At 39.9% G+C, this 10806-nt stretch overlaps 1 protein-coding gene across 7 annotated transcripts in view; it reads right to left on the bottom strand.

The window, feature by feature from the left end:
• Positions 1-10806, bottom strand: part of NLGN4X (neuroligin 4 X-linked) — a 271563-nt gene that overhangs the window by 208735 nt on the left and 52022 nt on the right. Inside the window, exon 1 of one of the 7 annotated variants that reach the window (XM_065580739.1) lies at positions 10412-10686. The exons of the other annotated variants lie outside the window; for them this stretch is intronic. The gene's annotated coding sequence lies outside the window, so the exon portion shown is untranslated. Of the gene's footprint in view, positions 1-10411; positions 10687-10806 lie in introns of those variants that run through there. 7 annotated transcript variants of the gene reach the window in all.

Below are 10806 nucleotides of genomic sequence, written 5' to 3'. Positions count from 1 at the left end.
GCTGCTATAACAATGGGGATATTGGTTTCGCTCAGATCACAGCGAGTCAGTAAGCTTCTCCATCTCCCCTTGAGACGGCCAAAAGCACACTCCACCACCATTCTGCACTTGCTCAGCTGGTAGTTGAAGAGTTCTTTTTCAGTGTCCAGGGCGCCAGTATAGGGCTTCATGAGCCAGGGCATTAGCGGGTAGGCTGGGTCCCCGAGGATGACTATAGGCATCTCCACATCCCCAACAGTTATTTTGTGGTCCGGGAAGTAAATACCTTGTTGCAGCCATCTAAACAGACCAGAGTTCCTGAAAACACGAGTGTCATGAACCTTGCCCGGCCATCCCACGTAGATGTTGGTAAAACGTCCCCTGTGGTCCACCAGTGCTTGCAGCACCATGGAAAAGTAGCCCTTTCGGTTAATGTACTGGGTGGCCTGGTGGTCCGGTGCCAGGATAGGGATGTGAGTTCCATCTATGGCCCCACCGCAGTTTGGGAATCCCATCGCTGCGAAGCCATCTATGATCGCCTCCACGTTTCCCAGGGTCACTACCTTTGGCAGCAGTACATCAACGATTGCCTTCGCTACTTGCATCACAACAACCCCCACGGTAGATTTGCCCACCCCAAACTGGTTCGCGACTGACCGGTAGCTGTCTGGCGTTGCAAGCTTCCAGAGGGCTATGGCCACTCGCTTCTGTACACTCAGTGCAGCTCGCAAGCGGGTGTCACTGCGCTTCAGGGCAGGGGACAGCAACTCACAAAGTTCCAGGAAAGTTCCCTTCCGCATGCGAAAGTTTCGCAGCCACTGGGATTCATCCCAGACCTGCAGCACTATGCGGTCCCACCACTCAGTGCTTGTTTCCCGTGCCCAGAATCGCCGTTCCACGGCATCAACATGACCCATTGCCACTGTGATGTCCTCGGCGCTGGGTCCCCTGCTTTCTGACAGGTCTGTGCTACTCTCAGACTTCAGGACATCACCGCGGTGCCGTAGCCTCCTCGCCTGACTTTTCTGCATCTGCCTCAGGGAAACCTTTATGATAAGCTGCGAGGCGTTGAGAGCGGCCACAACTGCAGCGATGGTCGCAGCGGGCTCCATGCTCGGAGTACAGTGGCGTCCGCGCTGTCAATGACTGGAAAAGTGCGCGAACTGATTTCCCGCCGGCGCTTTCAGGGAGGGAGGGCGGGAGTGATGGACGGATGACGACAGTTTCCCAAAAGCACCCTCGACTCATTTTGTTACCCAGAAGGCATTGCCGGCTACACCCAGAATTCCAATGGGTAGAGGGGACTGCGGGAACTGTGGGATAGCTGACCACAGTGCACCGCTTCGAATGTCAACGCTTTCACCGTTAGTGTGGACGCACAAAGTCGAATTACTGTCCTTAGTGTGGACACACACGTTCGACTTTGCAATATCGATTACAAAAATTCGATGCAAGTAAAATCGAACTACTCTCGTAGTGTAGACAAGGCCTTTGTCTTACAGTGCTAAGGGGACATTGTGTGGTATGCCTATTACACCTCTCAACCACTGGAAGATTAAATGGATAACAGAGACCTAAACAATGTTGAGCAAAGGACAAAAAAGCATAGCAGAGATTCACTGTCATGTTAACATACACCTCTACCCTGATATAACGTGATCCGATATAACACGAATTCGGATATAACACGGTAAAGCAGTGCTCCGGGGGGGGGGGGGGCTGCACAATCCGGCGGATCAAAGCAAGTTTGATATAACACGGTTTCACCTATAACGTGGTAAGATTTTTTGGCTCCCAAGGACAGCGTTGTATCGGGGTAGAGGTATATATAAGATTTGTCCCTATTTCATCACAATTTATTGCTCTATTCAACCTCTCTGAAGTCTATAAAATTCCCTTCTCTCTTCGCCAAGGACTGCCCTCTTCAGCCTTTTCCTACCAGATCACACATCCCCAACACACATGGACAAGGGGCATAATGCCACCCCAACATCCCTTTACATCTCCCAATCAGCCATCCCTACCTCTGGCTGCTCCTCTCTGCTGCTGGAAATAGGAAGCTGCTGCTTCAGAGCAGTTAAGTGTAGGCAGTGGGGCTCACACTCATAGACATGTTATAGAAGCTGGACAAGGTTAAGTATGTGAAGGTGTACCACTGACTTAGCTGAACTCCATGGGGATGAGCCAGGTGGTTTGAAGAGATTTCCAGACACTGTAGGAGCCGTGAAAGCAGCTGAAAAAGACAATCTGAAATCCATATGATGGTGTGGTTTTGGCACTGTGCTAAGATCTATATTAGTGTGATTATAACACTAACAAATCCAGTCACATGAAATATCTCATAGAATTCTTTAACAATAGCTTTTGCATCTTGTTTTGTGGACAAATTATACATGGGCCTTCCTGTTCCACTACAGTATATCAAGTAGTATTTATCCTTCTACAGATGTGCCAGCGTTTTTACCAAATGGGCACATTTAGTGCCCACTATATGAAATAAGTTTAATTTACATGTTTAATACTAAACTACAATCACCAATTATTTTGTACACTCTTTCTGTGATTATGGTGTACTCAGCTCCAGTATCTACACTGAAATTCACAGTTCAAATATTTCAAGTGTCACAACTCCATCTGTTGTAGAATCTTGCTTTGTAAAATTAAGAGTCTCAATAAAGTTCTCTGTTTCTGTAACATCATCAGAAATGTATTCTCTAGCTACATGTTCTTTAGATAATTTTTGTTTTTGCATTTCTTTGCAATCTGTGCTAAGCACCACAGTTTTGCACCTTATTCTGCTGTACACCTTTGGATTATGCTCTATTTCCCAATGTATTGTAAATAAATTTGGTTTCTGTCATTATTTTAGCCTTGTTATTCTTTATTAATTAGATACATTTCACTGTTTGCTAACACTTCCATTTAAGAGGAATAACTTGCACTAGCCTTGCTAATATTTATTGTTGGGGGGGGGGGTGTTGCAAAGTCTAGTTCATTTTTTGAAACAACCTTATTTTGACCTGTTTATCAGTTATACCCCAAATAATTCAGTCTCTAATTAGTCTATCTGTTACGTATTCAAAGTCACATGACTTAGCATTATTATATAGGTCAATAACATAATAGTGATTTTTTCAAGTTATTTTCTGAGTTGCAGTGAATAACACAGAATTAGAAATCATATTTTAAATAGATAGGAAGGCAAATTGGATTGCAAGGGGAGGGAAAAAATCAAGTACATGTTTAACAGGAACCCTAATACAACATTGGTACTTGCAGCCATTTATTAACAGAAAATACCATGAAATGAAAAGGAGTTTTGGCCCTACCCCTGTAGTAATCTCAAAATTTAAGACAATTTTTTCCTACTTTCAGTTTATAGCTGAAGTAGTTTGTGAATCAATGTCCTTGATTAGAAAAACAAAAACAGGCATGCATTTCCCTTAATTGGCAGTAGTCTTTAAATAGTTGTATGTAATATGCTTGTTACCTTCTCACCAAGTTTTATTATTACCCTCTCTCTCAGCTGAGGATAATTCAAACAGTCCAAATCAGTTACCATTCAAAAGAAAAATGAATTCCTCAGGGACAGTTTACTTGTCAAAACAACTAAGTACTAAGTCTATTTAAGAACAAGTTATGGATAAACTAACAAATGGTTTGTATTCAATGTACATCCTGACTTGCTCTTAATCTGTAATTATCAGAGTAGGGAAGTTTTTCAAAATGTTTATTTTACATATTGTTTAATGGTTTTACTTTTTTTCAATTCATCTTTTTGGATTCTTTATTCCTTTGTCAAGTTTATAATACCTGTTTTGTTTTTGTTTTCTTCCTGACTTGCCTTGTAACAGAATGTCATCGGAGATTGCATTTACTTTCTCCACTGCTTCAGCATCACTAAATTTAATGTCCTGTGGCATTTGGTTGAAGTCAGGCAGTACAGGAAATAACATTTACATTAATCTCTGAAGTCAGTGAGAACAAAGTGCTTGACTCACTACAATGCCAGTGATGTAGGCACAGTATAACAGTTTTGCCAAGGAATTTTGGCAATGGGTATGCATCAGTTCATCTGATTCATAAAAGACATTCTAGCCTAATTCAGACAGGAAGTGAGTCCATTAGCTGAATTTGGCCAGCATGCAGATAAGCTTCAGGGAAGCAAACCTGGGCATGGAAATAACTTTTGCTGCTATAACGACTGATTGCTATTTGTTGTATTACTAATCTGTAAAGTGCTATTTTACTGCACAATGAAAATAAATTGGTAATACAGAAATTAGCTGAAACTGGTGTGCTTTAGCTGACAATTAATGTGTAGTGAGGCCTTGGAGCTGTCCCTAGCTTCTTCTTACATGCATATTTCTGGCCTTTTTATTTACATACAGTACAGGGGGAAAGCTTTTAGAGAAAGGCCATAGACTGCTTTGTGTATTGTATGTTCAAATATATTGAAGTATAAATACCTCAAAGAGGAGAGAAGAGAAATAATTGAAAACCTCTACTGATATTATATAATGGAAATTGTAAAACCATACTTGTACATGTTTGCTTCTTTCTGAAGGGACATGTGCTTGATAAAGCCCCTTTTAAACCACTGTTTTAGTAATGGAGAAGCTTTGAGTTTCAGGTACATGTTTCAGGAAAAGTGTCCTTTGCCCTACTGTCCTAATTTCAGCTTTTGAGCAGCTAGTTATATCCTGATTGTTCATAGGTGATAAGCCAAGGAGATTTAGGGTTTGCTCCTTCTTATCCTGACCTTGAAACGTCTACACAGGTGAGGTAAGCCTATTCCGTCATGTAGTCCCACTGATATGATGTAAGATTTGCAATAGCAGACCCAAATGCGTTAGGAAAAGCAGCAAGCTTCACGGCTTAGATACAATATAATTACTGTAAAAAGCAACAGAGGGTCCTGTGGCACCTTTAAGACTAACAGAAGTATTGGGAGCATAAGCTTTCGTGGGTAAGAACCTCACTTCTTCAGATGCAAGTAATGGAAATTTCCAGAGGCAGGTATAAATCAGTATGGAGATAACGAGGTTATAATATAATATAATTACTGGATAATAATATCACCTTGAAGCCCACTGATTGAAAACTAGATTGAAAGGGTTAATGTCATTTAATGCTAGTTACTGGAGTTTTGGTTCCACACTGATTTCCACTCTGGCTACTCAAGGTTTTGAAAGTTTTAGCACGCACTTGGTGGAAGGTAAAGAAGTTAATTAAACCACAACTTCTTTGGTGCAAGGAGTTAATAATAACAGCTGGTGCTGTAAAGACGGGTGTCCATTTTTATTACAGTAGAACCTCAGAGTTATGAACACCAGAGTGACGAACTGACCAGTTAACCACACACCTCATTTGGAATCAGAAGTACGCAATCAGGCAGCAGCAGAGACACCCCGCCCTTCCTCCCCAAAAGCAAATACAGTACTGTGTTAAACGTAAACTATTAAAAAAATAAAAGGAAAGCAGCATTTTTCCTCTGCATAGTAAAATTGCTAAGCTATATTAAGTCAATATTCAGTTGTAAACTTTTGAAAGAAGAACCATAACGTTTTGTTCAGAGTTACGAACATTTCAGTTACAAGCAACGTCCATTCCCAAGGTGTTCATAACTATGAGGTTCTACTGTACTATCTCTTACCAAACAGTCAATCTTTGTCACTTATTTGTTAAAGAGATGTTAGAATTTACAAAGATATCAGATAAAGATTGTTATATAGTCATCCCAACCAACAAGTAACTATCCTTAGACCATATTCGTGTGCTTCAATAGGTGCACTTAGATCAAGATCAAGGGGGTTGATTTACAAAAGGAGCTGATTTTGGCCCTGTGTAGGATATAGTCGTTAAAGAGACATGATTAGTAAAATTCTCAAAAAAGGACAGAATGCAAAATAGACTTCACTTGACTAGTTTTATCTATACACAGGCATTTCTGAACAATCTTTCAGTTGGTTCATAGTAATGTTTGCACATTTCATATCAGAAATGTCCTTTGTTCCCCTTTTCTTAAGTAGGGTGACCAGACAGCAAGTGTGAAAAATCAGGACAGGGGGTGGGGGGTAATTGGAGCCTATATAAGAAAAAGACCCAAAAATCGGGACTGTCCCTATAAAATCGGGACATCTGGTCACCCTATTTCTTAAGCTACTTCCTTAGGATAGAACAATGGAAGGGGAAACAGTATATAAAATAAATGGATTTGTTTGATAATGCAAACCTGCAGAAAAAATATTTTAGGTGCATCCTAAATAAACATTTTTTAATAAACACAATGGAAATATACTGTAATAAATTCTGTGCACATCTTTCATGGAAAATCAAAATTAAACACTACTTAAAAAATAGATAATTAATACTCTGTACCTGGGTCTAATCTACCCTCCAATTACATCTTAAAAACAAACAAATAAAAACTAAATTCAAAATCATATAATGATTTTCAGTTCTGACATGTTTTTACAACCAGTTTAGCTGCCTGCTATGAATAACATTTTAATCTGTTTTTGGGGGGGGGAAAGAGGAGGAGGGACGGTAAATACCACCACCTTCCTAAACAGCTGTATCGATTTGCTTTTAGGGCACTGGTTACCATAACGGTGGTAGATTGCCTGCATTTGGTATAGAATGGGATTAATCCAGTATGGCTCCTCACTTAAAGTACTTTGCTGCACTGGTTTGCCCTAGCTACACTCTGGGTCAGATTTTTAAAATTACTTAGGCAGCTGAATATGTAGATTGGCAGCAAGGCCTGCATCCTCAATGATATTTAGGCATCTAACTCCCATTGAAATCAGTGGGAGTTAGGTGCCTAAAGACCTTTGAGGATCTGGTCCCTGGTGTTTTTCAAAAAGCATTGAGGCACCTAGGTCCCAGTGAAATAATTGAAATTCATTTCAATGAGAGTTAGCTATTTTTGAAAATCTTACTATCTGCTTATATAGGCACCTAAACAACTTTGAAGATCTGGCCCTAAGGGCTAGATTCACAAAAGAATTTGGACCTCTAATTGCCAGTTTGGCCACCTAAATCCCAGAATCAGGCACTACGGGGATTAAAAAAAACCCTGATCAGCTGCTGCTGAATGCTGCAGGAACCTAAACTTGCTCAGCAACTCAATTTTTGCAATAAAAGTTTCCTAGGAGCCTGTATTTCTGCCTCTGCGCATACACACTTCAGCCCCACCTTTGCATCCAGATGCCTACACCCCAGTGCGGTACATGAACCAGAGAAGATAGGCATTCCTCCACCTAACTCATTTGCAGTGCCCGATCAGTGAGCATGTTCAGACTGACCTCACCTACCAGATTGGGCCACCATAGGCCAGCTCACACAAAATGGTCAGAAGCAGAAAGGATCTCCTTCATAATATTTAGCCTAGTGGTTAGGATATTCATTTGGGATGTGGAAGACACGCAGTTCAAAACCCCCTCCACCTAAGAGGAAGAAGAGATTTGGACTGGGATCTGCCACCCTCAAGTATGTGCTCTAACTACTGAGCTAGGGGATGTTCTGATGTGGCATGCTTTTCATCACTCCTGTTGAAGCTGGATACATAATTTAAGGTTGTAATTGGAGCAGGCAGTCTGGATCCTAGGTTTTCCACCTCTTATGTGAGTGCTCTAATCACCATGCTCCAGAGTCATTCTCATGCTCTGTCTGTCTGTCTCTCTCTCTCTCTGGTCCAATGAGTCTTTCATTATTTAATCTGAGTGCAACAGTTGCAACAGAAGAGCCTGAAGGAGCCTCATCCCAGAATATCCCATACCTCTAGAGTTAGGAGTATTCTTCTGAAAAGTGGTAGCTGTCAGTTCAAATCCCTTCTCTCTCTTGGTGGGTGGGGTGGGAGAGAATCTTGAACTGGAGATCTCCCACATCCCAGGTGAGTATCTCACCACCGGACTAGAAGTTATGAGGGAGATCCTCCTCCCTCTTCCCTTGCTTCTTGCTAAAATAGTGCAGGTGCCTAACCCAAAGAGAGGGTTTGCAGCTGAGAATCCCAATCAAAGGGAGGTGCCTCCCTCCAGCCTGGATGTAGATGCCTATCTCCAAGAGAGGGGTGGGGCTAAGGACACAACCCTTAGCTTGGCATCTTCCATTGACTAGCTTAGGTGAGTAGCCGTCTAAAGTGCTGGCTTTTGTGGATCTCTTTCTGAGGAGCCTATCTCTCCCCATGCATTTTATAGGGAGCCTAGGTGCCAAACAAAGGATTCATGAATCCTAAAAGTCAGGCATGGTGACACTCAGCATTACCACACTTAACTTTCTTTGTGAATTTAGCACTAAGTGACTATGTCACTTTTGAAAATGTGACTTTTAAGAGCTTTTGGAAATTGCACCCTTTGTCATACAAAATTGTACAGAACTCAGGCTAGCTTGGAAGGCTGAAGTGGAAAGTTAGTTCTTCTGGGATCTGAACCTGAGTTTCCTGAGAATCTAGGTACAGATATATATAAAAAAATACGTATACTACTGAATCATTGCCTTATCACCTATAAAATGTGTAATTACTTCCTCTTCATTCACAGATTCCAAGGCCAAAAGGGATCTTTGTGATCAACTAATCTGGCCTCTTGTGTAACACAGACTATAGACTTCCCCCAAATAATTCCTAGAGTATATCTGTTACAAAAACATCCCATCCTGATTTAAAAATTGTCAGTGATGGAGAATCCACCACAACCCCTGGTAAATTATTCAATGGTTAAATTACCCTAACTGTCAAAAAGTTACCCCTCATTTCCAGACTGGATTCTCTATCTTCAACTTCCAGTCTTTAGCAGTGTTTCCAAGTCATTGATAAAAATATTAAGTAGCATAGGGCCAAGAATCAAATTCTACAGGACCCCACTGGAAACATACCCGAATGATGAGGATACGATTACATTTTGAGATTAATCTCTTAGTCAGTTGTAAATACATTTGTGTGCCATGTTAATTTTATATTGTTCTAGTTTTTTTAAATCAAAATATCATTTGGTACCAAATCAAATGCCTTACATAAGTCTAAGTATATTACATCAACACTACTACCTTTATCAACCAAACTTGATACCTTTTTTTAATGAGATTGCAAATTAATTTAACAGGATCTATTTTCCTTCAACCCATATTGATTAGCATTAATTGCATCACTCTAATTCTTTATGAATCAAGTCCTATGTCAGCTGCTCTATTATCTTGCCCAGGATCAATGTCAGGCAGATAGGTCTATAATTACCTGGGTCATCCTATTTAACAGTTTTAAAACTGGCACAGAATTAGCTTTCATCCATTTTTATGGAACTTCCCCAGTATTCCAAGACATTGAAAAATCAATGTTAATGGTCCAGCAAGGTCCTCAACTAGCTGTTTTAAAACTCTTGGATACAAGTTATCTGGACTTTCTGATTTAAAAATGCCTAACTTTAGAAGCTTCTGTTTAACATCTTCCAGAGATACTAGTGGAGTGGAAAGTGTTACCACCACCATATGATGAAACTATATCATCTGTTCCCACCACCACCACCCATCCAAAACAGAGTATATATTGAACACTTCTGCCTTTTCTGCATTATTATTGATAATTCTACCATTTCCATCTAGTAATGAACCAATACAATTGTAAGAATTCTTTTTGTGCCTTTTTAATATATTTTAAAAACTCCTTATGACTGTCCTTAACTCTGCTTGCTACAGATTTCTCCTTATGTCCTTTTGTTTCCCTTATCAATTTTCTACAATTCCTAACTTCTGATTTATATTCATTACTACCAATTTCCCCTTTTTTCATTTTTTTATTATTATTATTACTATTATTATTATTATTATTTATAGCTGCCTTCACTTCCTCTCCAAACCAGGATGGAAACAGTTATTGTTGAAACAGTGTTTATCACATTTTGGTTAAATGGTCAAGTCTCTACAATGGTTTCCCCTTACCTTCTGCATTAAAATCAAATTCTTTGTTCTAGCCTTCAAGTGTCTATCCAACCTAGCACCTCCCTAAATCTCTTCTCTCTTTGATTTTCATTTGTCTCCCCACCCCACTTCTCTATCTCATGCTTCACAATTAATTACCACCTGCTTGCTTTTTCTCACATGCCAATTCTTTCCATATGTTGTCCCCTGTGAATGGAACCCCTATCTTGAAATAGTCCAACACAGCTAAGTCCATAAAACATACTTCTTTCTCCCTGCAGAGAAATGTTAATAAATTAGATTTAAACAAATTAACAACCCTTCTCTCCTCTCCCGCACTGTAATTAGCAAGATGCATGGAAAAGGTCACCATTCGGTCCAAACACTTTTCTTTGCATCTTTCAACCTTTCTTGTTTTTTGTGTCTATTTAGAAGATCTTTGGTACAGCAACTCTCCATACTATTGGGCTATACAAATAAATAATAATACTTTCAGCAAAGTTGATTATTTACTTACATTGATCATGTTCATTTGTAGTTGTGTGCAATACTATTCAGTAAATGGTATTTCATCCACAGATATTTTCCAGTGCATTTAATTGCATGCTCCAGGGCACGTACAATAAGAAATCCTTTATTCAACCATTATGGATACGTACAGTGAAAGTTGTACTCCTAACTCTTCAATTTAAATATGACTTGTGCTTTAAAAAATAGATTATAGATTAAATGTTGTTCTGTGAAGAAGTCACAATGCAATAGTCTTCCACTTCTTTTCAACACAGCCTTTCTGAGTTAGATATTTTGATCAGAGATTGAGTAAATACAGTGAGCAATCCACTCTCTGTGCAGCATTTCACAATAAAACAAGCACACTTTTGTTGAACTTATGCAGCTTCTGTGTTTTTAACA

This window comes from Chrysemys picta, chromosome 1 (genome assembly GCF_011386835.1).
Source record: "Chrysemys picta bellii isolate R12L10 chromosome 1, ASM1138683v2, whole genome shotgun sequence".
NCBI lineage: Eukaryota > Metazoa > Chordata > Testudines > Emydidae > Chrysemys > Chrysemys picta.
Note: the sequence above shows the minus strand (reverse complement) of the source record. Positions and strands in the feature narration are given on the sequence as shown.